Below are 22,232 nucleotides of genomic sequence, written 5' to 3' on the forward strand. Positions count from 1 at the left end.
TTATTAATGATGTTGTCTCTTAACAGTAAACTATAGTGTTTATTAATGATGTTGTCTCTTAACAGTAAACTATAGTGTTTATTAATGATGTTGTCTCTTAACAGTAAACTATAGTGTTTATTAATGATGTTGTCTCTTAACAGTAAACTATAGTGTTTATTAATGATGGTGTCTGTTAACAGTAAACTATAGTGTTTATTAATGATGTTGTCTCTTAACAGTAAACTATAGTGTTTATTAATGATGTTGTCTCTTAACAGTAAACTATAGTGTTTATTAATGATGGTGTCTCTTAACATTAAACTATAGTGTCTATTAATGATGGTGTCTCTTGTCGTAGAAAATTGCAAGAATATATTATAATGCTTGTATTGCATTATAATGGTTGTTTTATTCGACAGGAATAGAATATTCTGTTAACTATTGTGTGTGTGTGTTCCACTGAGGATGGGCCTCTATGAGATAGCACTGACAGAGGAGATTTATGATGTCTTTGGGTGATAAAACCTAAAGAGCATTCCAGAGAACATGAGCTAATGGTTCTGTTCTATGCCGTACCAGGGAGAGACGATTCCCTTTTGGAGTAAGAGGGCCAGACACTGGTCTTTACAATGAAAACTGTTGACACAGCAGTAACTGTCTGCTATGTTTTATAGATATCTTTCATACAAATCTTAACCTTTGTGAACTGTTCCTAATATCTGTGGTTCATCATGTAAGTTGAGAGGGGTGTATCTTGGCTATAAAAGATCTTTGTACTTTTCTGTTGGTACTTTTCTATGGTTCATTAGAGATAGCGCATCATTGAAAGTCAAAAAGGCTATTGCAAAGCTCTTTTTATTAAAGATGTAGTTTAAGTATAACTCTGACTGGTGTGTGAAGTTTGTAACTCTCCTCATTTGGTAAAGCAGAAATATGCCACCACACTCTTAAAAGTAAACTATAGTGTCTATTAATGATGTTGTCTCTTAAAAGTAAATTATAGTGTCTATTAATGATGTTGTCTCTTAAAAGTAAACTATAGTGTCTATTAATGATGTTGTCTCTTAAAAGTAAATTATAGTGTTTATTAATGATGTCTCTTAACAGTAAACTATAGTGTTTACTAATGATGGTGTCTCTTAACAGTAAACTATAGTAATGACAGTGTCTCTAAATAGTGTGCACAAGGCTTTGCCACAGTTGGTCTCTTTATGCCCAGTTCTAATAGTTCTAATACATTATATCATGTCCTTCATTCAGCCCCCTCATACTTCATTCCCTTTTTATCACAACAGTTTCTACCAGTGATTATTCTCCAACCACTCTTTCTCTTATCTTTTTTCATTGGGTTTGAATTAAGGGGCCGTTACTCTGTGAAGAGCTTTGTTCATCATATTGTCTATCACAAGGCACATTATTTACATTTACATTTAAGTCATTCAGCAGACGCTCTTATCCAGAGCGACTTACAAATTATGCACCAGTTTCATTCCTGTAGTGTGGGAAAAGCCCCAGGAAGCAGAACGCAGACTAGTTCTAGCCTAGCTTGGAAAACAAGGAATGCTGACTTGATGGTGGATCATACTCATACAGAAAGGATACAGTGGCTTGCGAAAGTATAGACCCCCCCTTAGCATTTTCACTATTTTGTTGCCTTACAACTGGAATTAAAACAGATTTTTTTGGGAGGTTTGTATCATTTCATAAACACAACATACCTACCTCTTTGAAGATGCAAAATATGTTTTATTGTGAAACAAACAAGAAATAACACAAAAAAACTGAAAACTTGAGCGTGCATAACTATTCACCCCCCCAAAGTCAATACATTGTAGAGCCACCTTTTGCAGCAATTACAGCTGCAAGTCTCTTGGGGTATGTCTCTATAAGCTTGGCACATCTAGCCACTGAGATTTTTGCCTATTCTTCAAAGCCAAACTGCTTCAGCTTCTTCAAGTTGGATGGGTTCCGCTGGTGTACAGAAATCTTTAAGTCATACCACAGATTCTCAATTGGATTGAGGTCTGGGCTTTGACTAGGCCATTCCATGATATTTAAATGTTTCCCCTTAAACCACTTGAGTGTTGCTTTAGCAGTATGCTTAGGGTCATTGTCTTGCTAGAAGGTGAATCTCTGTCCCAGTCTCAAATCTCTGGAAGACTGAAACAGGTTTCCCTCAATGTCACACCCTGGCCTTAGTTATCTTTGTTTTCATTATTATTTTAGTTAGGTCAGGGTGTGACATGGTGAAGTATGTGTTTTTGTATTGTCTAGGGTGTTGTTTGGTTTAGGGGGTTAAGTAGAGTAGATGGTTTAGTGTTCAGTGTAGGTGTCTAGGAAAGTCTATGGTTGCCTGAATTGGTTCTCAATTAGAGACAGCTGGTTATTGTTGTCTCTGATTGGGAGCCATATTTAAGGCAGCCATAGGCTTTAGCTGGTTGTGGGTAATTGTCTATGTCAGTGTGTAGTGGTCAGTGTCAGCACCATTTTGTTTATATAGCTTCACGGTCGTCAGTGTGTTGTTTTGTTTCATTCGTTGCTCTTCTAAAATAAAAGAAGAATGTATTTCTCACACGCTGCGTTTTGGTCCTCTCTACAAAGTCAAGACGATCGTGACAGAATTACCCACCAAACCAGGACCAAGCAGCGTGAAAGGATGGAACAGCGCTTAGTGGAGGAATGGACCCGGGAAAAGGATGAGTGGAGAACAACCTGGGAAGAGATAGACAGGTGGGCGTGCGATCCAGAGAAAGTGCCGGAGCCTGCCTGGGATTCGCTGGAGCAGTGCGAGGAGGGTTACAGGATTATGGAGCTGGAGAAAGGAGCACGAAGGCGCGGTAGGAAGCCCTCGAGGAAACGCCAAAAATTTCTTGGGGAGGGGCTCATGGGGAGTGTGGCGAGTCCAGATAGGAGATCTGCGTCAACTTCCCGTGCTACCCGTGAGGACCCTAAGAGGGAACCTGAGCCAGTCGGGCTGATATTGGAGGTGAGCAATGGGAATGATACAGAGACTGTTAAGGAGTTATTGGGGAGGTTGGAGGAGAGTGAAATGAGGGAGCTGCTGTGTTGGTGCGTGAGGCACAAAATCCACCCGACAGAGCGTGTGCGGGAAGTGATGTTACCTGAGTCAGCTCTCCATGCTCGTCCTGAGGTGCGTGCTAACCGTCTGGGAATGACAGTCCCACGAACCAGGCCTCCTGTACGCCTTCCTAGTCCTGCACCTCCTGTAGCAGTTCCACGTACTAACTCTCCTGTGGCAGCCCCTCGTACCAGTCCTCCAGTTCCGGCACCACGCACCAAGCCTTTTGTGCGTCTCCAGAGTCCAGTACGTCTTGTTTCTCCTCCCCGCACTAGCCCTGAGATGCGTGTCCCCAGCCCGGTACCACCAGTTCCGGCACCACGCACTAGGCCTAATGTGCGTCTCCAGGGTCCAGTATGCCCTGTTCCTCCTCCCCGCACTAGCCCTGAGATGCGTGTCCCCAGCCCGGTACCACCAGTTCCGGCACCACGCACTAGGCCTAATGTGCGTCTCCAGGGTCCAGTATGCCCTGTTCCTCCTCCCCGCACTAGCCCTGAGATGCGTGTCCCCAGCCCGGTACCACCAGTTCCGGCACCACGCACACGGCCAAATGTGCGTCTCCAGGGTCCAGTATGCACTGTTCCTTCTCCCCGTACTCGCCCTGATGTGCGTGCCCTCAGCCCGGTACCACCAGTGCCGGTACCACGCACCAGACCTATAGTACGCTTTGAGAGTTCAGTGTGCCCTGTTGTTGTTCCCCGCACTAGCCTGAAGGTGCGTGTCCTTAGCCCGGTGTCTCCAGTTCCGGCACCACGCACCAGGCCTACAGTGCGCCTCATCCGGCCAGAGCCATCCGTCTGCCCAGTGCCATCTGAGCCATCCGTCTCCCCAGCGCCATCTGAGCCATCCGTCTCCCCAGCGCCATCTGAGCCATCCGTCTCCCCAGCGCCATCTGAGCCATCCGTCTCCCCAGCGCCATCTGAGCCATCCGTCTCCCCAGCGCCGTCTGAGCCATCCGTCTGCCCAGTGCCGTCTGAGCCATCCGTCTGTCCCGAGCCATTAGAGCCGCCCGTCTGTCCCGAGCCGTCAGAGCCGTTAGTCAGTCAGGAGCCGCTAGAGCCATTCGTCAGTCAGGATCTGCCAGAGCCGCCAACCAGACAGGATCTGCCAGAGCCGCCAACCAGACAGGATCTGCCAGAGCCGCCAACCAGACAGGATCTGCCAGAGCCGCCAACCAGACAGGATCTGCCAGAGCCGCCAACCAGACAGGATCTGCCAGAGCCGCCAACCAGACAGGATCTGCCAGAGCCGCCAACCAGACAGGATCTGCCAGAGCCGCCAACCAGACAGGATCTGCCAGAGCCGCCAACCAGACAGGATCTGCCAGAGCCGCCAGCGAGCCATGAGCGTCCAGAGCCGTCAGCCAGCCATGAGCGTCCAGAGCCGTCAGCCAGCCATGAGCGTCCAGAGCCGTCAGCTAGCCATGAGCGTCCAGAGCCGTCAGCGAGCCATGAGCGTCCAGAGCCGTCAGCCAGCCATGAGCGTCCAGAGCCGTCAGCCAGCCATGAGCGTCCAGAGCCGTCAGCCAGCCATGAGCGTCCAGAGCCGTCAGCCAGCCATGAGCGTCCAGAGCCGTCAGCCAGCCATGAGCGTCCAGAGCCGTCAGCTAGCCATGAGCGTCCAGAGCCGTCAGCCAGTCATGAGCTGCCCCTCAGCCCAGAGCTGCCATTTATCCAGAACTGCCCCTCAGTCCAGAGCTGTCTCTCTGTCCGGAGCTGCCCTTCAGTCCGGAGTTGTCCCTCTATCCTGAGCTACCTCTCTGTCCTGAGCTATCTCTCTGTCCTGAGCTACCTTATCCCGGTGCTGCCCCTTGTCCCGGTGCTGCCCCTTATCTTAAGGTTACCATCTAAATTAAGTGGGTGTAAAATGAGGGTGGTCATTCTAAGGGGGAGACGTAAGCTGGGATTGACTATGGTGGGGTGGGGACCTCGCCCAGAGCCTGAGCCACCACCGTGGTCAGACGCCCACCCAGACCCTCCCCTAGACTTTATGCTGGTGCGCCCGGAGTTCGCACCTTAAGGGGGGGGTTATGTCACACCCTGGCCTTAGTTATCTTTGTTTTCATTATTATTTTAGTTAGGTCAGGGTGTGACATGGTGAAGTATGTGTTTTTGTATTGTCTAGGGTGTTGTTTGGTTTAGGGGGTTAAGTAGAGTAGATGGTTTAGTGTTCAGTGTAGGTGTCTAGGAAAGTCTATGGTTGCCTGAATTGGTTCTCAATTAGAGACAGCTGGTTATTGTTGTCTCTGATTGGGAGCCATATTTAAGGCAGCCATAGGCTTTAGCTGGTTGTGGGTAATTGTCTATGTCAGTGTGTAGTGGTCAGTGTCAGCACCATTTTGTTTATATAGCTTCACGGTCGTCAGTATGTTGTTTTGTTTCATTCGTTGCTCTTCTAAAATAAAAGAAGAATGTATTTCTCACACGCTGCGTTTTGGTCCTCTCTACAAAGTCAAGACGATCGTGACACTCAAGAATTTCCCTGTATTTAGCGCCATCCATCATTCCTTCAATTCTGAACAGCTTCCCAGTCCCTGCAGATGAAAAACATTGGATGGTGTTCTCGGGGTGATGAGAGGTGTTGGGTTTCTGCCAGACATAGCATTTTCCTTGATGGCCAAAAAACTAAATTTTAGTCTCATCTGACCAGAGTACCTTCTTCCATATGTTTGGGGAGACTCCCACATGCCTTTTGGCAAACACCAAACGTGTTTCCTTATTTTGTTCTTTAAGTAATAGGCTTTTTTTCTGGCTACTCTTCCGTAAAGCCCAGCTCTGTGGACTGTATGACTTAAAGTGGTCCTATGGACAGATACTCCAATCTCTGCTGTGGAGCTTTGTAGCTCCTTCAGAGTTATCTTTGGTCTCTTTGTTGCCTCTCTGATTAATGCCCTCCTTGCCTGGTCCGTAAGTTTTGGTGGGCGGCCCTCTCTTGGCAGGTTTGTTGTGGTGCCATATTCTTTCAATTTTTTTTATAATGGATTTAACGGTGCTCCGTGGGATGTTCAAAGTTTCATATATTTTTTTATAACCTAACCCTGATCTGTACTTCTCCACAAATTAGTCCCTGACCTGTTTGGAGAGCTCCTTGGTCTTCATGGTGCCCGTTGCTTGGTGGTGCCCCTTGCTTAGTGGTGTTGCAGACTATGGGGCCTTTCGGAACAGGTGTATATATACTGAGATCATGTGACACTTAGATTGCACACAGGTGGACTTTATTTAACAAACTATGTGACTTCTAAAGGTAATTGGTTGCACCAGATCTTATTTAGGGGCTTCATAGCAAAGGGGTGAATACATATACATGCACCACTTTTCCGTTTAAATATATATATATTTTTTTTAAACAAGTAATTTTTTTCATTTCACTTCACCAATTTGGACTATTTTGTTTTTGTCCATTACATTAAATAAAAATAAAAATCCATTTAAATTACAGGTTGTAATGCAACAAAATAGAAAAAACGCCAAGGGGGATGAATACTTTTGCAAGGCACTGTATTATCTCTAACCAGACATGAAGTCCACAGGAGAGCAGCACTAGTAAATATGTTGTTGAGTGACGCAACACACAGCAGGGCGCGTTGGAGCCGTCGTGGCACATCTGCAGTACAATGCTAATTTGTGTCTCCAGATGGACAACCGGTTAATAACAAATCAATGGAACAAATCAATGGCACAATTAAAACTGGAATAATTGGATTAAGGGACAAATAGAGAGATCAACCATCTGCTTTGTTGTCATGGTCACTTGGCAGGCAGAACAAGCTTCCCCCTAAAGTCAGGAAAGCGGAGTCCCTGCCCATCTTCAGAAAACGTCTGAAACCCTACCTCTTTGAAGAGTATCTTAAATAACTCTAACAGGGCACTTCTCTTTCCTAAAATACTTTGTTCAGAGAAAATGTACTTGACACGATTGTGATGTGTTGTTGTCTCACCTAGCTTGAGTCAATGAGTATCAAACTCTTTGTTATGGCAAGCCTAAATTATTTCAAGAGTAAGCATTTGCTTAACAAGTCACATAATAAGTTGCATGGACTCCACACATACAATTAGCTGTAAGGTCCCTCAGTCAAGCTATTAATTTCAAACACAGATTCAATCACAAAGACCAGAGAGGTCTTTCAATGCCTCGCAAAGAAGGGCAGCTATTGGTAGATGGGGGAAAAAGTCATAAAGCAGACACTGAATATCCCTTTATTAATTACACTTTTGATGGTGTATCAATACAACCAGTCATTACAAAGATACAGGCGTCCTTCCAAACTCAGTTGCCAGAGAGGAAGGAAACCACTCAGGGATTTCACCATGAGGCCAATGGTGACTAAAAAACAGCTTCAGAGTTTAATGGCTGTGATGGGAGAAAACTGAGGATGGATCAACCACATTGTAGTTACTCCACAATACTAACCTAATTGTCGGGGAGGAGAGAAGGAAGCCTGTACAGAATAAAAATATTACAAAACATGCATCCTGTTTGCAATAAGCCACTAAAGTAAAACTGCAAAAAATGTGGCAAAGAAATTAACTTTATGTCCTGAAAAGAAAGTGTTATGTTTGGGGCAAATCCAACACAACATATCACTGAATACCGCTCTTCATATTTTCAAGCATGGTGGTGGCTGCATCATGTTGTGGGTATGCTTGACATCGGCAAGGACTAGGGAGTTTTTTAGGATAAAAAGAAACGGAATAGAGCTAAACACAGAACAAATCCTAGAGGAAAACCTGAATCACTCTGCTTTCCACCAGACACTGGGAGACAAATTCACCTTTCAGCAGGACAATAACCTAAAACACAAAGCCAAATATACACTGGAGTTGCGTACCAAGACAACATTGAATGTTCCTCTGTGGCCTAGGTCTGACTTAAATCAGCTTAAACATCTATGGCAAGACATGACAATGGCTGACTAGCCATGATCAACAACCAACTTGACAGAGCTTGAAGAATTTTTTAAAGAATAATGTGCAAATATTGTATAATCCCAGTGTGCAAAGGTGATTCCACTGTAGCTCTCAGGGGGGTGAAGACGTATTTACAGAGCATTTTGTGTAGATCGTTGACAGAAATTAAATCCATGTTAATCTCACTTTGTAACACAACAAAATGTGGGAAAAGTCAAGAGGTTTGAATGCATTCTGAAGGCACTGTATCTGAAGATGAATGGACTAACTGTAAGTAGCTCTGGATAAGAGAGTCTGATGACTAAAATGTACAAATGTAACACGGATGTAATGTCCAATCATCAGTTTTGGAGTGTTGATTGGTACCTCATTTTGGTTTGGTAAACACATTGATTAAGACGTTTATGGGTTCCTTTTTTCTTTACTCAGCAAATAGCTTCATTATGCAAATGCATTTCCTGTGAATTAATATCTCTTTTGACAGAATCCTCTTGCTTATTTGGAGAAGCGTTCAGAAATTCATATACATTTACTAGGCAAACCTCATAGCTGGTAATACTGTATATTCCACATCCTTGAGGTGAACCAAATCAACATGTAAAAACACATAAGGGATAGTAAGAGAAGGAAATCTCTCAGTCCGTTAGCAAGCCAATGTCTTTGATTCCACATATCTCCAGCTCTTCAGAAAGTCCATGTAGTGATCTGTAATCACCTTCTGAGATCTATCTCACCAAGGAGAGCCCTGAGGGGATTTAGGATTGAACAGAACCATCTACAGGACATATCCTCCAATTGACCCTTAAATATTACACCACTGTTAACATTGAAGATGGTTCTTATATTGCAAATTATAATAAGACTGGCACTGCAATGTTAGTTACTTGTCAGAACAGAGTGAGAGGCCACTTACCTCCAGCCACTGTCCGTGGGACTGCATTTTGATGAGGACGCAGGGGTCTGGCTTGGACAGGGCGTCCCGGTCTGAGATGCCCTTGCAGGTCACCCGCAGCTCCACTTTGGCCAGGCACGGGCTGTTGAACAGACCAAGGGTGTTGGCCGCAGACTCATAGATGTTGCTCATGGTGTGTGTGTGTGGCGAGTCTTCTGCGAGGGAGACAAACACACATATCACAGTGATTACTGCACACGCAGGCACGCACGCACGCGCACACACACACACTTCCTCTACTTTATTCACAAATACACACAAACATCCCCAAACACTGTACATTCAGGAAACTTGATTATCACGAGGGCTCTTTGTTCCTTTAGAAGCCACTCCGCCCCCACAGCTGTCAAACTGCTGCTAATTATCCCATGCTGATTTGATGAGCACACCAGACAGGATATGATAGCATTTTCCTGTCCAGCAATCACCTAATTAATCTCAACCCTGCAATTAGACCGTCAAGGTAAATGAGATCCGTGAGATGTGAAGTGATGATCCCAATCAAGCTCTTGCTGCTCTTGCTGCTAGTGATGCTCTGATCCACCTCTACGCAGATGACACCATTCTGTATACTTCTGGCCCTTCTTTGGACACTGTGTTAACTAACCTCCAGACGAGCTTCAATGCCATACAACTCTCCTTCCATGGCCTCCAACTGCTCTTAAATGCAAGTAAAACTAAATGCCTGCTCTTCAACCGATCACCGCCCGCACCTGCCCGCCCGTCCAGCATCACTACTCTGGACTTAGAATATGTCGACAACTACAAATACCTAGGCGTCTGGTTAGATTGTAAACTCTCTTTCCAGAGTCACATTAAGCATCTCCAATCCAAAATTAAATCTAGAATCGGCTTCCTATTTCGCAACAAAGCATCCTTCACTCATGCTGCCAAACATACCCTTGTAAAACTGACCACCCTACCGATCCTCGACTTCGGCGATGTCATTTACAAAATAGCCTCTAACAGTCTACTCAGCAAATTGGATGCAGCCTATCACAGTGCCATCCGTTTTGTCACCAAAGCCCCTTACACCACCCACCACTACGACCTGTATGCTCTCGTTGGCTGGTCCTCGCTTCATATTCGTTGCCAAACCCACTGGCTCCAGGTCATCTATAAGTCTTTGCTAGGTAAAGCCCCACCTTATCTCAGCTCACTGATCACCATAGCAGCACCCACCCGTAGCACACGCTCCAGCAGTTATATTTCACTGGTCACCCCCAAAGCCAATTCCTCCTTTAGCCGTCTTTCCAGTTCTCTGCTGCCAATGACTGGAAAGAATTGCAAAAATCACTGAAGCTGGAGACTCATATCTCCCTCTCTAACTTTAAGCACCAGCTGTCAGAGCAGTTCACAGATCACTGCACCTGTACATAGCCCATCTGTAAATAGCCCATCCAACTACCTCATCCCCATACTGTTATTTATTTTTTTGCTCCTTTGCACCCCAGTATCTCTATTTGGACATTCATCTTCTGCACATCTATCACTCCAGTGTTTAATTGCTAAATTGTAATTATTTCACCACTATGGCCTATTTATTGCCTTACCTCCCTTATCTTACCTCATTTGCACACACTGTATATAGACTTTTCTATTGTGTTATTGACTATATGTTTGTTTATTCCATGTGTAACTCTGTGTTGTTTTTGTCGCACTGCTTTGCTTTATCTTGGCCAGGTTGCAGTTGTAAATGAGAACATGTTCTCAACTGACCTATCTGGTTAAATAAAGGTGAAAATCAAAAATCAAAATGGACTAATACCAGATCTCATGCTCGTGCAGTGATAGGCTATCTCTTATATCCCTTTGAGAGCGTGGGACTAGGTTCTATCTGCAAAAAGATGATTCTGAGATAATTGGCATTGAAGTTCCAAACCCTCATTAGTTTGAATGGTGTCAGCTATTTTTTATCTTCTATTCTTTTGAACGTAACAACATGAATTGGGGTCATTTAGAGTACTGTATAGGTAGAGAACATAGAAAAGAACAAGACTATGTCAATAACATAAATCTGACAAATATGCAGATAGAACCTTATAGTCCCAAGCTCTTGGCTTGAAAATAACTAATCGAAAGAAAGTGATACTATGGATCAGAAGACAACAGCAGCTTGTTAATTCAGACAAGGTTACCACCACTGTAGCCCTGGGGAAGCAGACAAGGTTACCACCACTGTAGCCCTGGGGAAGCAGACAGGGTTACCACCACTGTAGCCCTGGGGAAACAGACAATGTTTCCACCACTGTAGCCCTGGGGAAGCAGACAAGGTTACCACCACTGTTCCCTGGGGAAACAGACAAGGTTACCACCACTGTAGCCCTGGGGAAGAAGACAGGGTTACCACCACTGTAGCCCTGGGGAAACAGACAGGGTTACCACCACTGTAGCCCTATGGAAGCAGACAGGGTTACCACCACTGTAGCCCTGGGGAAGCAGACAGGGTTACCACCACTGTAGCCCTATGGAAGCAGACAGGGTTACCACCACTGTAGCCCTGGGGAAGCAGACAGGGTTACCACCACTGTAGCCCTGGGGAAACAGACAGGGTTACCACCACTGTAGCCCTGGGGACGCAGACAGGGTTACCACCACTGTAGCCCTGGGGAAGCAGACAGGGTTACCACCACTGTAGCCCTGGGGAAACAGACAGGGTTACCACCACTGTAGCCCTGGGGAAACAGACAGGGTTACAGTGGTGGTAACCCTGTCTGTTTCCCCAGGGCTACAGTGGTGGTAACCCTGTCTGTTTCCCCACTGTAGCCCTGGGGAAACAGACAGGGTTACCACCACTGTAGCCCTGGGGAAACAGACAGGGTTACCACCACTGTAGCCCTGGGGAAACAGACAGGGTTACCACCACTGTACCCTGGGGAAACAGACAGGGTTACCACCACTGTAGCCCTGGGGAAACAGACAGAGTTACCACCACTGTAGCCCTGGGGAAACAGACAGGGTTACCACCACTGTAGCCCTGGGGAAACAGACAGGGTTACCACCACTGTAGCCCTGGGGAAACAGACAGGGTTACCACCACTGTAGCCCTGGGGAAACAGACAGGGTTACCACCACTGTAGCCCTGGGGAAGCAGACAGGGTTACCACCACTGTACCCTGGGGAAACAGACAGGGTTACCACCACTGTAGCCCTGGGGAAACAGACAGGGTTACCACCACTGTAGCCCTGGGGAAACAGACAGGGTTACCACCACTGTAGCCCTATGGAAGCAGACAGGGTTACCACCACTGTAGCCCTGGGGAAACAGACAGGGTTACCACCACTGTAGCCCTATGGAAGCAGACAGGGTTACCACCACTGTAGCCCTGGGGAAACAGACAGGGTTACCACCACTGTAGCCCTGGGGAAGCAGACAGGGTTACCACCACTGTAGCCCTGGGGAAACAGACAGGGTTACCACCACTGTAGCCCTGGGGAAGAAGACAGGGTTACCACCACTGTAGCCCTGGGGAAGCAGACAGGGTTACCACCACTGTACCCTGGGGAAACAGACAGAGTTACCACCACTGTAGCCCTGGGGAAGAAGACAGGGTTACCACCACTGTAGCCCTGGGGAAACAGACAGGGTTACCACCACTGTAGCCCTGGGGAAACAGACAGGGTTACCACCACTGTAGCCCTGGGGAAGCAGACAGGGTTTCCACCACTGTAGCCCTGGGGAAACAGACAGGGTTACCACCACTGTAGCCCTGGGGAAGCAGACAAGGTTACCACCACTGTTCCCTGGGGAAACAGACAAGGTTACCACCACTGTAGCCCTGGGGAAGAAGACAGGGTTACCACCACTGTAGCCCTGGGGAAACAGACAGGGTTACCACCACTGTAGCCCTGGGGAAACAGACAGGGTTACCACCACTGTAGCCCTATGGAAGCAGACAGGGTTACCACCACTGTAGCCCTGGGGAAGCAGACAGGGTTACCACCACTGTAGCCCTATGGAAGCAGACAGGGTTACCACCACTGTAGCCCTGGGGAAGCAGACAGGGTTACCACCACTGTAGCCCTGGGGAAACAGACAGGGTTACCACCACTGTAACCCTGGGGACGCAGACAGGGTTACCACCACTGTAGCCCTGGGGAAGCAGACAGGGTTACCACCACTGTAGCCCTGGGGAAACAGACAGGGTTACCACCACTGTAGCCCTGGGGAAGAAGACAGGGTTACCACCACTGTAGCCCTGGGGAAACAGACAGGGTTACCACCACTGTAGCCCTGGGGAAGAAGACAGGGTTACCACCACTGTAGCCCTGGGGAAACAGACAGGGTTACCACCACTGTAGCCCTGGGGAAGCAGACAGGGTTACCACCACTGTAGCCCTGGGGAAGCAGACAGGGTTACCACCACTGTAGCCCTATGGAAGCAGACAGGGTTACCACCACTGTAGCCCTATGGAAGCAGACAGGGTTACCACCACTGTAGCCCTGGGGAAACAGACAGGGTTACCACCACTGTAGCCCTGGGGAAGCAGACAGGGTTACCACCACTGTAGCCCTGGGGAAACAGACAGGGTTACCACCACTGTAGCCCTGGGGAAGCAGACAGGGTTACCACCACTGTAGCCCTGGGGAAACAGACAGGGTTACCACCACTGTAGCCCTGGGGAAGCAGACAGGGTTACCACCACTGTAGCCCTGGGGAAACAGACAGGGTTACCACCACTGTAGCCCTGGGGAAGAAGACAGGGTTACAACCACTGTAGCCCTGGGGAAACAGACAGGGTTACCACCACTGTAGCCCTGGGGACGCGGACAGGGTTACCACCACTGTAGCCCTGGGGAAGCAGACAGGGTTACCACCACTGTAGCCCTGGGGAAACAGACAGGGTTACCACCACTGTAGCCCTGGGGAAGCAGACAGGGTTACCACCACTGTAGCCCTGGGGAAACAGACAGGGTTACCACCACTGTAGCCCTGGGGAAGCAGACAGGGTTACCACCACTGTAGCCCTGGGGAAACAGACAGGGTTACCACCACTGTAGCCCTGGGGAAACAGACAGGGTTACCACCACTGTAGCCCTATGGAAGCAGACAGGGTTACCACCACTGTAGCCCTGGGGAAGCAGACAGGGTTACCACCACTGTAGCCCTGGGGAAGCAGACAGGGTTACCACCACTGTAGCCCTGGGGAAACAGACAGGGTTACCACCACTGTAGCCCTGGGGAAGCAGACAGGGTTACCACCACTGTACCCTGGGGAAACAGACAGAGTTACCACCACTGTAGCCCTGGGGAAACAGACAGGGTTACCACCACTGTAGCCCTGGGGAAGCAGACAGGGTTACCACCACTGTACCCTGGGGAAACAGACAGAGTTACCACCACTGTAGCCCTGGGGAAACAGACAGGGTTACCACCACTGTAGCCCTGGGGAAGCAGACAGGGTTACCACCACTGTAGCCCTGGGGAAACAGACAGGGTTACCACCACTGTAGCCCTGGGGAAACAGACAGGGTTACCACCACTGTAGCCCTGGGGAAACAGACAGGGTTACCACCACTGTAGCCCTGGGGAAACAGACAGAGTTACCACCACTGTAGCCCTGGGGAAGCAGACAGGGTTACCACCACTGTAGCCCTGGGGAAACAGACAGGGTTACCACCACTGTAGCCCTGGGGAAACAGACAGGGTTACCACCACTGTAGCCCTATGGAAGCAGACAGGGTTACCACCACTGTAGCCCTGGGGAAGCAGACAGGGTTACCACCACTGTAGCCCTGGGGAAGCAGACAGGGTTACCACCACTGTAGCCCTGGGGAAACAGACAGGGTTACCACCACTGTAGCCCTGGGGAAGCAGACAGGGTTACCACCACTGTACCCTGGGGAAACAGACAGAGTTACCACCACTGTAGCCCTGGGGAAACAGACAGGGTTACCACCACTGTAGCCCTGGGGAAGCAGACAGGGTTACCACCACTGTAGCCCTGGGGAAACAGACAGGGTTACCACCACTGTAGCCCTGGGGAAGCAGACAGGGTTACCACCACTGTAGCCCTGGGGAAACAGACAGGGTTACCACCACTGTAGCCCTGGGGAAGCAGACAGGGTTACCACCACTGTAGCCCTGGGGAAGCAGACAGGGTTACCACCACTGTAGCCCTGGGGAAACAGACAGGGTTACCACCACTGTAGCCCTGGGGAAACAGACAGGGTTACCACCACTGTAGCCCTGGGGAAGCAGACAGGGTTACCACCACTGTAGCCCTGGGGAAGCAGACAGGGTTACCACCACTGTAGCCCTGGGGAAACAGACAGGGTTACCACCACTGTAGCCCTGGGGAAACAGACAGAGTTACCACCACTGTAGCCCTGGGGAAGCAGACGAGGACAGTAGATTCCAATTCCCTTTTCATTGAAACTGATAGAGAATGTGGTGTTCTAATCAAAGTGTCCTTCTCTGAGTAATTGGATTTAGCCTGACAGGCTAATAGCTAGCGACATCGCAGAATAACAGTCCCACCGACCGATCCCTGAGCAATTAAACGCTCCGTAGAGAGAGGGAGAGAGAGAGAGAGAGAGAGAGAGAGAGAGAGAGAGAGAGAGAGAGAGAGAGAGAGAGAGAACACATTTATCGGACACCACAGCCTCTAGGCAATCTCCTCGTCTTGTCTGAGGGATTTTTACAAACCATAGGTACACCGTTAGTGGGCATCAGAATATCTGAAAACTGATTATCTATTCATCAGCTACAGTCCCTCAATTATCCAATAGAAACTCTTGTTTGCAACTGTTGGACCACTGAATACACCTAGATCAGCTAGATGCAGGCAAGAGTGTGCAAGGTGGTATTGAATGTGTCATTGTCGGACACCTTGATTACTCCAATTGTTATTTTGACCTGTGCACCTATGTTGTAAACGTTCATTCATAGGCTAGGTTGTAGCAACCTCATGATGGGTATAGGGAAAATTAGAGTATCATGTAGTAGCCTAAACCTATTGATGTTACATTGAACTGGGTGAATGGAATTTGAATGACAGTCATCCAATATGCTGTAATAGAAATGCCATGCTCGTAAAAAAAATAATCGTCCTCCCTCATCTTAAACGTCACTGACCGCCACTGAAGCTCATCCATCAAAACCTCCGTCCTCCATCATCCATCATCCAGCCACCAGAAGCTCCATTACCAGCTGACAGGGTCGTACATTACAACTAAATGAACAGCCATGTTTACATAGTGTAAATCCATGAAAAACTCTAGTAGATGCCAGGTGTTCTGGTTTGAGTGTGTCAAGAACTGCAACGCTGCTGGGTTTTTCATGCTCAACAGTTTCCCGTGCGTATCAGGAATGGGCCACCAGCCAACTTGACACAACTGTTGGAAGCGTTGGAGTCAACATGGGCCAGCAATGCTTTCAACACCTTGTAGAGTCCATGCCCAGACGAATTGAGGCTGTTCTGAGGGCAAAAGGTGGTGCAACTCAATATTTCCCAGGCATACACACTGCCAGCATATCAATATTAACCATCCTTCACACACATACACAGGACAAGTGCACAGCTAGTGAACCACAGTGAGTAAATAAACAACAACAACAAATACTTTCCCAGTGGCACTGACTTTGTTGATAAATACTTTGTTGAGAGAAAATGTACTTGATACGATTGTGATGTGTTGTTGTCTCACCTAGCTATGTTAAAATGAATGCACTCGCTCTGGATAAGAGTGTCTGCTAAATGACCCCAAAATAAATAATGAACAGACAGGCACCGACGCCCTGACTCCCCTGTACTTCTGGTCGATTTTTCAAGAACTGTCGTTGTTTTCTGGCTGAGGCCCATGCTATTTCTGTTCTGCTCAAGTAGGCTACTTGCAGGAGCCAACTCTATTCTAGGACACGCCTGTAGCAATGTGCTTCTATGTTTGTAAACGCAGGTGTGTGTATTTGTCTATACAATATGTGGGATTATGGATGTATATGTGTGCATACTGTTGAAGTGTGTGTGTGTGTGTGTGTGTGTGTGTGTGTGTGTGTGTGTGTGTGTGTGTGTGTGTGTGTGTGTGTGTGTGTGTGTGTGTGTGTGCCTGTGGTGTGTGTGGTGTGTGTGTTAACGTATATGTGTCCGTGCAGTAGACCCCTGACGTCAGACAGTGGCAACCTGTAAAGGCTTTGTTAACAGCTGTGACTGGATGTGCTGCTGCTCTCTGTCACAGCAGGCCTCATAAAAGTGCTGATGCAGGCACCATGGCAACGTATTACAGACAGAACACTGGCTGTTGCCGGCACCCTGGTGTTCAATAACAGAAGATCAAGAACAAAGAAGCACAACTCAATTGAACACATTGACCTTCATCGAGGGAAGATAATCTACTCTGGAAGTCCAGTGGACATAATGGCATTAGCCATTCTGGATATGAATGTCTGCTAAATGAATGTCATGTCTAATGTTTCATTTCCAGAGCCGTACTGTGTAAATCCCATTCTGCCTGTCTCCTGCCATCGCACTCTCGGCCTGGTGATGAGCAGCACTCCCCCTGGTCAGGTCTCACAGAGGCTTTAGGTTCATCTCCACAACATGAGCTGGAAATCCCAGTGGCTTGGAGAGGTTTTGCTGGAATCCAGCAGGATATCCTTCCATTGCCTGCTTGACCCCCAGCAGCTCAGTGTGATCTGAGCATGTGGAAGGACTTTATCTGCTCCATGTTCCTTCTTTCAGACGTCACCTGAGCTATATCACCTGAGCTATAGGCTACCCACGCTAAGTCAGGTACAGATGTAGGATCTTCATTTGAGGCAGTTATGTACAGCAGGGAAATAATCCTGCAGCAACAGGAAAGGTGGATAACTATGTGGATTAGAGTTAATGGAAATGTTTTTGTGTTTTTCATTTGGGCAAATCAAATCTGACATTTTAAACCTTGAATAAACTACAAGTTTTACATTTCCTGGAAAGTTCTCCTACAACAGAGGGATCCAATTAAGATCCTACACCTGTATCACTCCCCCTGGCACTGGATAATGCATTATCATTGTCACATTATTGCCAGTCAGTTACAGTATCATTTCCCTCCTGTTCAGCTCCACTTCCTGAGCCAGGAGGCCAGTAATCCTGGAGGATATCAGATGTTATTCACAGCAAACCCAACATAATCTGATGACAGTATATCATTTCAAAACACGGTTGAAATACAAACGTCTATCATCTGAATGTTACGCATTCTCCTTCCTCTCTCATTACCCATGATGCCTGAGGCTCAGGGCTGGGGATGACATCATTTATTCTCATGGTTGATGAGATGGACTGATGGTGTGAGAATGTTATGGGGGAGTATGAGCTGCCACTCACACTAACCTCCATGCTCCATTGGAATAGACACTAAATGGGTCTGCTTATTGCCTGTGTCAACACCATGGGGGGGTAGAGGCATTGCCTGACTGAAGTTAGGGTTAAGGATTGGGCAATATTGCTACCGTAAAAAATGTACCCGTTTCTTATAATTAGCATATTCTTTGCAGATAATCAGGACGCTACTATGAACTTGAACTATTCATTGCATAATGAGCTCTGACTCTAATGTGGTCTGTATATTTCACAGTTGCCATGGAAGCAAGGGGAAGGGATCCCCTTTTTTTCCAACCTTCATTCTAAAACTCTCACAGCGTCAGACACACCTTGCTACCAAACCCTCTGCTGTTGTACTGTACTGTCAAAGTTGAGTTCCATTTCCACCCCTGACCACCACTTCTACGTGTCATGCCAGGAGAACAGACAAATATACAACTGCATCCTGAGTTCCTTGGAAATCCCTGCAGCTCACTGCATATTTTTGAACCCAGTTAAGCAAAATTTCGACGCTAGTAATTACCCTTTCACTGAATGAGTGATGAATGAACCCGTCCATGTGATTCAAACCTGGTTCCACTAACAAAGGCCTGTCTCTCTTAATCATTGTGGAGGGTAATGGGTTCAGAAGCAACTTTAGAAGTAAAGCTTGGATCAGTTTCAGATGAAAGGAGAGAGGAATGTCCCTGCCTGGTGTTGGTGTGTTGTGTGTTGTCATTCAACGAGGTGTCAGAATGAGGTGAGTACCAATGGAGGCTGCCAAGGGGAGGACGGCTCATAAAAATGGCTGGAATGTCGTGTAATGGCTGGAATGGAGTGAATGGAATGGTATCAAACACATGAAAACCATCCTCCTCTCAGCAGCTTCCACTGGCGGGTAGATACTACGTTCAACATGTCACTCCCACTGGTGGGTAGATACTACGTTCAACATGTCACTCCCACTGGTGGGTAGATACTACGTTCAACATGTCACTCCCACTGGTGGGTGGATACTACGTTCAACATGTCACTCCCACTGGTGGGTGGATACTACGTTCAACATGTCACTCCCACTGGTGGGTGGATACTACGTTCAACATGTCACTCCCACTGGTGGGTAGATACTACGTTCAACATGTCACTCCCACTGGTGGGTAGATACTACGTTCAACATGTCACTCCCACTGGTGGGTAGATACTACGTTCAACATGTCACTCCCACTGGTGGGTAGATACTACGTTCAACATGTCACTCCCACTGGTGGGTAGATACTACGTTCAACATGTCACTTCCACTGGTGGGTAGATACTACGTTCAACATGTCACTCCCACTGGTGGGTAGATACTACGTTCAACATGTCACTCCCACTGGTGGGTAGATACTACGTTCAACATGTCACTCCCACTGGTGGGTAGATACTACGTTCAACATGTCACTCCCACTGGTGGGTAGATACTACGTTCAACATGTCACTCCCACTGGTAGAATGTTACAGCTACACTACAACACCTGCTCACTCTGACAGTGTCAAACTATAGGAATGCTTTTGCTTCAGCCCAGCACTAACACACCATATTCAACTACTTATGATAAAAACCTTTGAATCAGTGGTGTCGGTGCTGGACTGAAACCAAAGCTTGCACAATCCGCAGTGCTCCAGGGCTATAGGGTTTGAAAAAGCATAAGTCGCTCAGCTCAATTACAGGTGAAAGGGTACTTTCTGAATTTCACCCTAGCCACTGAAAACCAGATGCAGGGACATGAGGGGGGATCATCTCGGACTCTCTGTCTGTAGTGATGGAATTCTCAGCAAGGCGAAGGACACATTTGTGGGGGGATGAACTTTTTGGCACGTTTATTTTAAGTCTACATGTCACTGTCAGTCTGAAGTGATGCCTCAAGACGTCCTGGTTTCAGTAAGCTGATTTCTCTCAATGATAAAAATGCCTCTTCGTTACTCATGGAAACAGAAGGCAGTGAGAGAACACCTCTTACACTAAACCTGAAAACAATGAATCATACAGCAGTCAGTGTGCATGGACTACTCATTACTCATATGTGCTATCAGAGGCAGACCAGAAACTGACAATGGATTTCAATAGCAAAAGGGAAGCGTGTGTTATTAGTTGGATATCCATTCATTTACCTTTCCAATGAATGTCATTATTTATTTAACAGTGGTCAGCTCATCAGGTTTACCAACACATGTCAGTGCTAACAAGGTAAACCCCAGCTCTTCATTCTTTTTAAAATGGCAGAGAATTAATGAGTTGCCTTAATTCATTTACACACACACAGAAGCCAGGGTAGGACGGAATGGAAAGGCATCACAAGAGGCTGCTGAGGGGAGGACGGCTCATAATAATGGTCAGAACGGAGCAAATGGAATGGCATCAAACACCTGGAAACCATGGAAACCATGTGTTTGATATATTTGATACCATTCCACTCGTTACGCTCCAGCCATTACCACAAGCCCGTCCTCCCCAATTAAGGTGCCGTCAACCTCCTGTGAATGCTATCAACAGGAGCAGTATGAGTTAGACTCAGCTGTCAATAACACAGCTATGTTTTTCAGCCACTCACAGGAGAGAGATTCAGGTGTATTTGCATATTCATAGAAACATCCCTTTCAGTTCCTTGCTGGCTTCTTTTAGGGGGAACTCCCTGTAACCGCTCTCTCTCTGAGCAACTGTTTGTGTGTAGGCATGCAGCTGCACTTGATCAGACAAGATCATTTGGTTAGGTATAATTCTCTTGATCAATTTACTATATTTTTTGCTAATGCCTACATGTGTGTCAGCTACATGTCTTTATTTAAAAAGTATTATTATTGTTATTATTTTACATGCCTTCAGAAGCAAGCAATTTTTGTGTCAATCTCGATTATTGGTCAGTGCTTGAATTGGACTGAAATAGGTGCCGGAACTCATGTTTATATTTAGGAGCAGGAGACCTAAAATACTTTTGAGCTAGAATTCTATAAGAGGAACAGGAGATCAAGCAGTAGAAATGTTGAGGTGCCAGTACTCAGCTCCGGTGAGCTCCTGCCCAAGTCAAGCACTGTTCTTGGTTCAAGTTCAGGGTGTTGATCAGGAAAAATAGTTCTATTGAAAGCCTGGGAGAGATGTTAGTCTAAAGTAGGGCAGTGCAACAGGGTGGCAGGTAGGCTAGTGGTTAAAAGTGTTGGGCCAGTAACTGAAAGGTTGGTAGTTTGAATCACAAAGCTAGCATCTGCTAGATGACTAACATGTAATAGCATACACAGCTAGCATCTGCTAGATGACTAACATGTAATAGCATACACAGCTAGCATCTGCTAGATGACTAACATGTAATAGCATACACAGCTAGCATCTGCTAGATGACTAACATGTAATAGCATACACAGCTAGCATCTGCTAGATGACTAACATGTAATAGCATACACAGCTAGCATCTGCTAGATGACTAACATGTAATAGCATACACAGCTAGCATCTGCTAGATGACTAACATGTAATAGCATACACAGCTAGCATCTGCTAGATGACTAACATGTAATAGCATACACAGCTAGCATCTGCTAGATGACTAACATGTAATAACATACACAGCTAGCATCTGCTAGATGACTAACATGTAATAACATACACAGCTAGCATCTGCTAGATGACTAACATGTAATAACATACACAGCTAGCATCTGCTAGATGACTAACATGTAATAGCATACACAGCTAGCATCTGCTAGATGACTAACATGTAATAGCATACACAGCTAGCATCTGCTAGATGACTAACATGTAATAGCATACACAGCTAGCATCTGCTAGATGACTAACATGTAATAGCATACACAGCTAGCATCTGCTAGATGACTAACATGTAATAACATACACAGCTAGCATCTGCTAGATGACTAACATGTAATAACATACACAGCTAGCATCTGCTAGATGACTAACATGTAATAGCATACACAGCTAGCATCTGCTAGATGACTAACATGTAATAGCATACACAGCTAGCATCTGCTA

This window comes from Salvelinus namaycush, unplaced genomic scaffold, assembly GCF_016432855.1.
Source record: "Salvelinus namaycush isolate Seneca unplaced genomic scaffold, SaNama_1.0 Scaffold1155, whole genome shotgun sequence".
Taxonomy (NCBI): domain Eukaryota; kingdom Metazoa; phylum Chordata; class Actinopteri; order Salmoniformes; family Salmonidae; genus Salvelinus; species Salvelinus namaycush.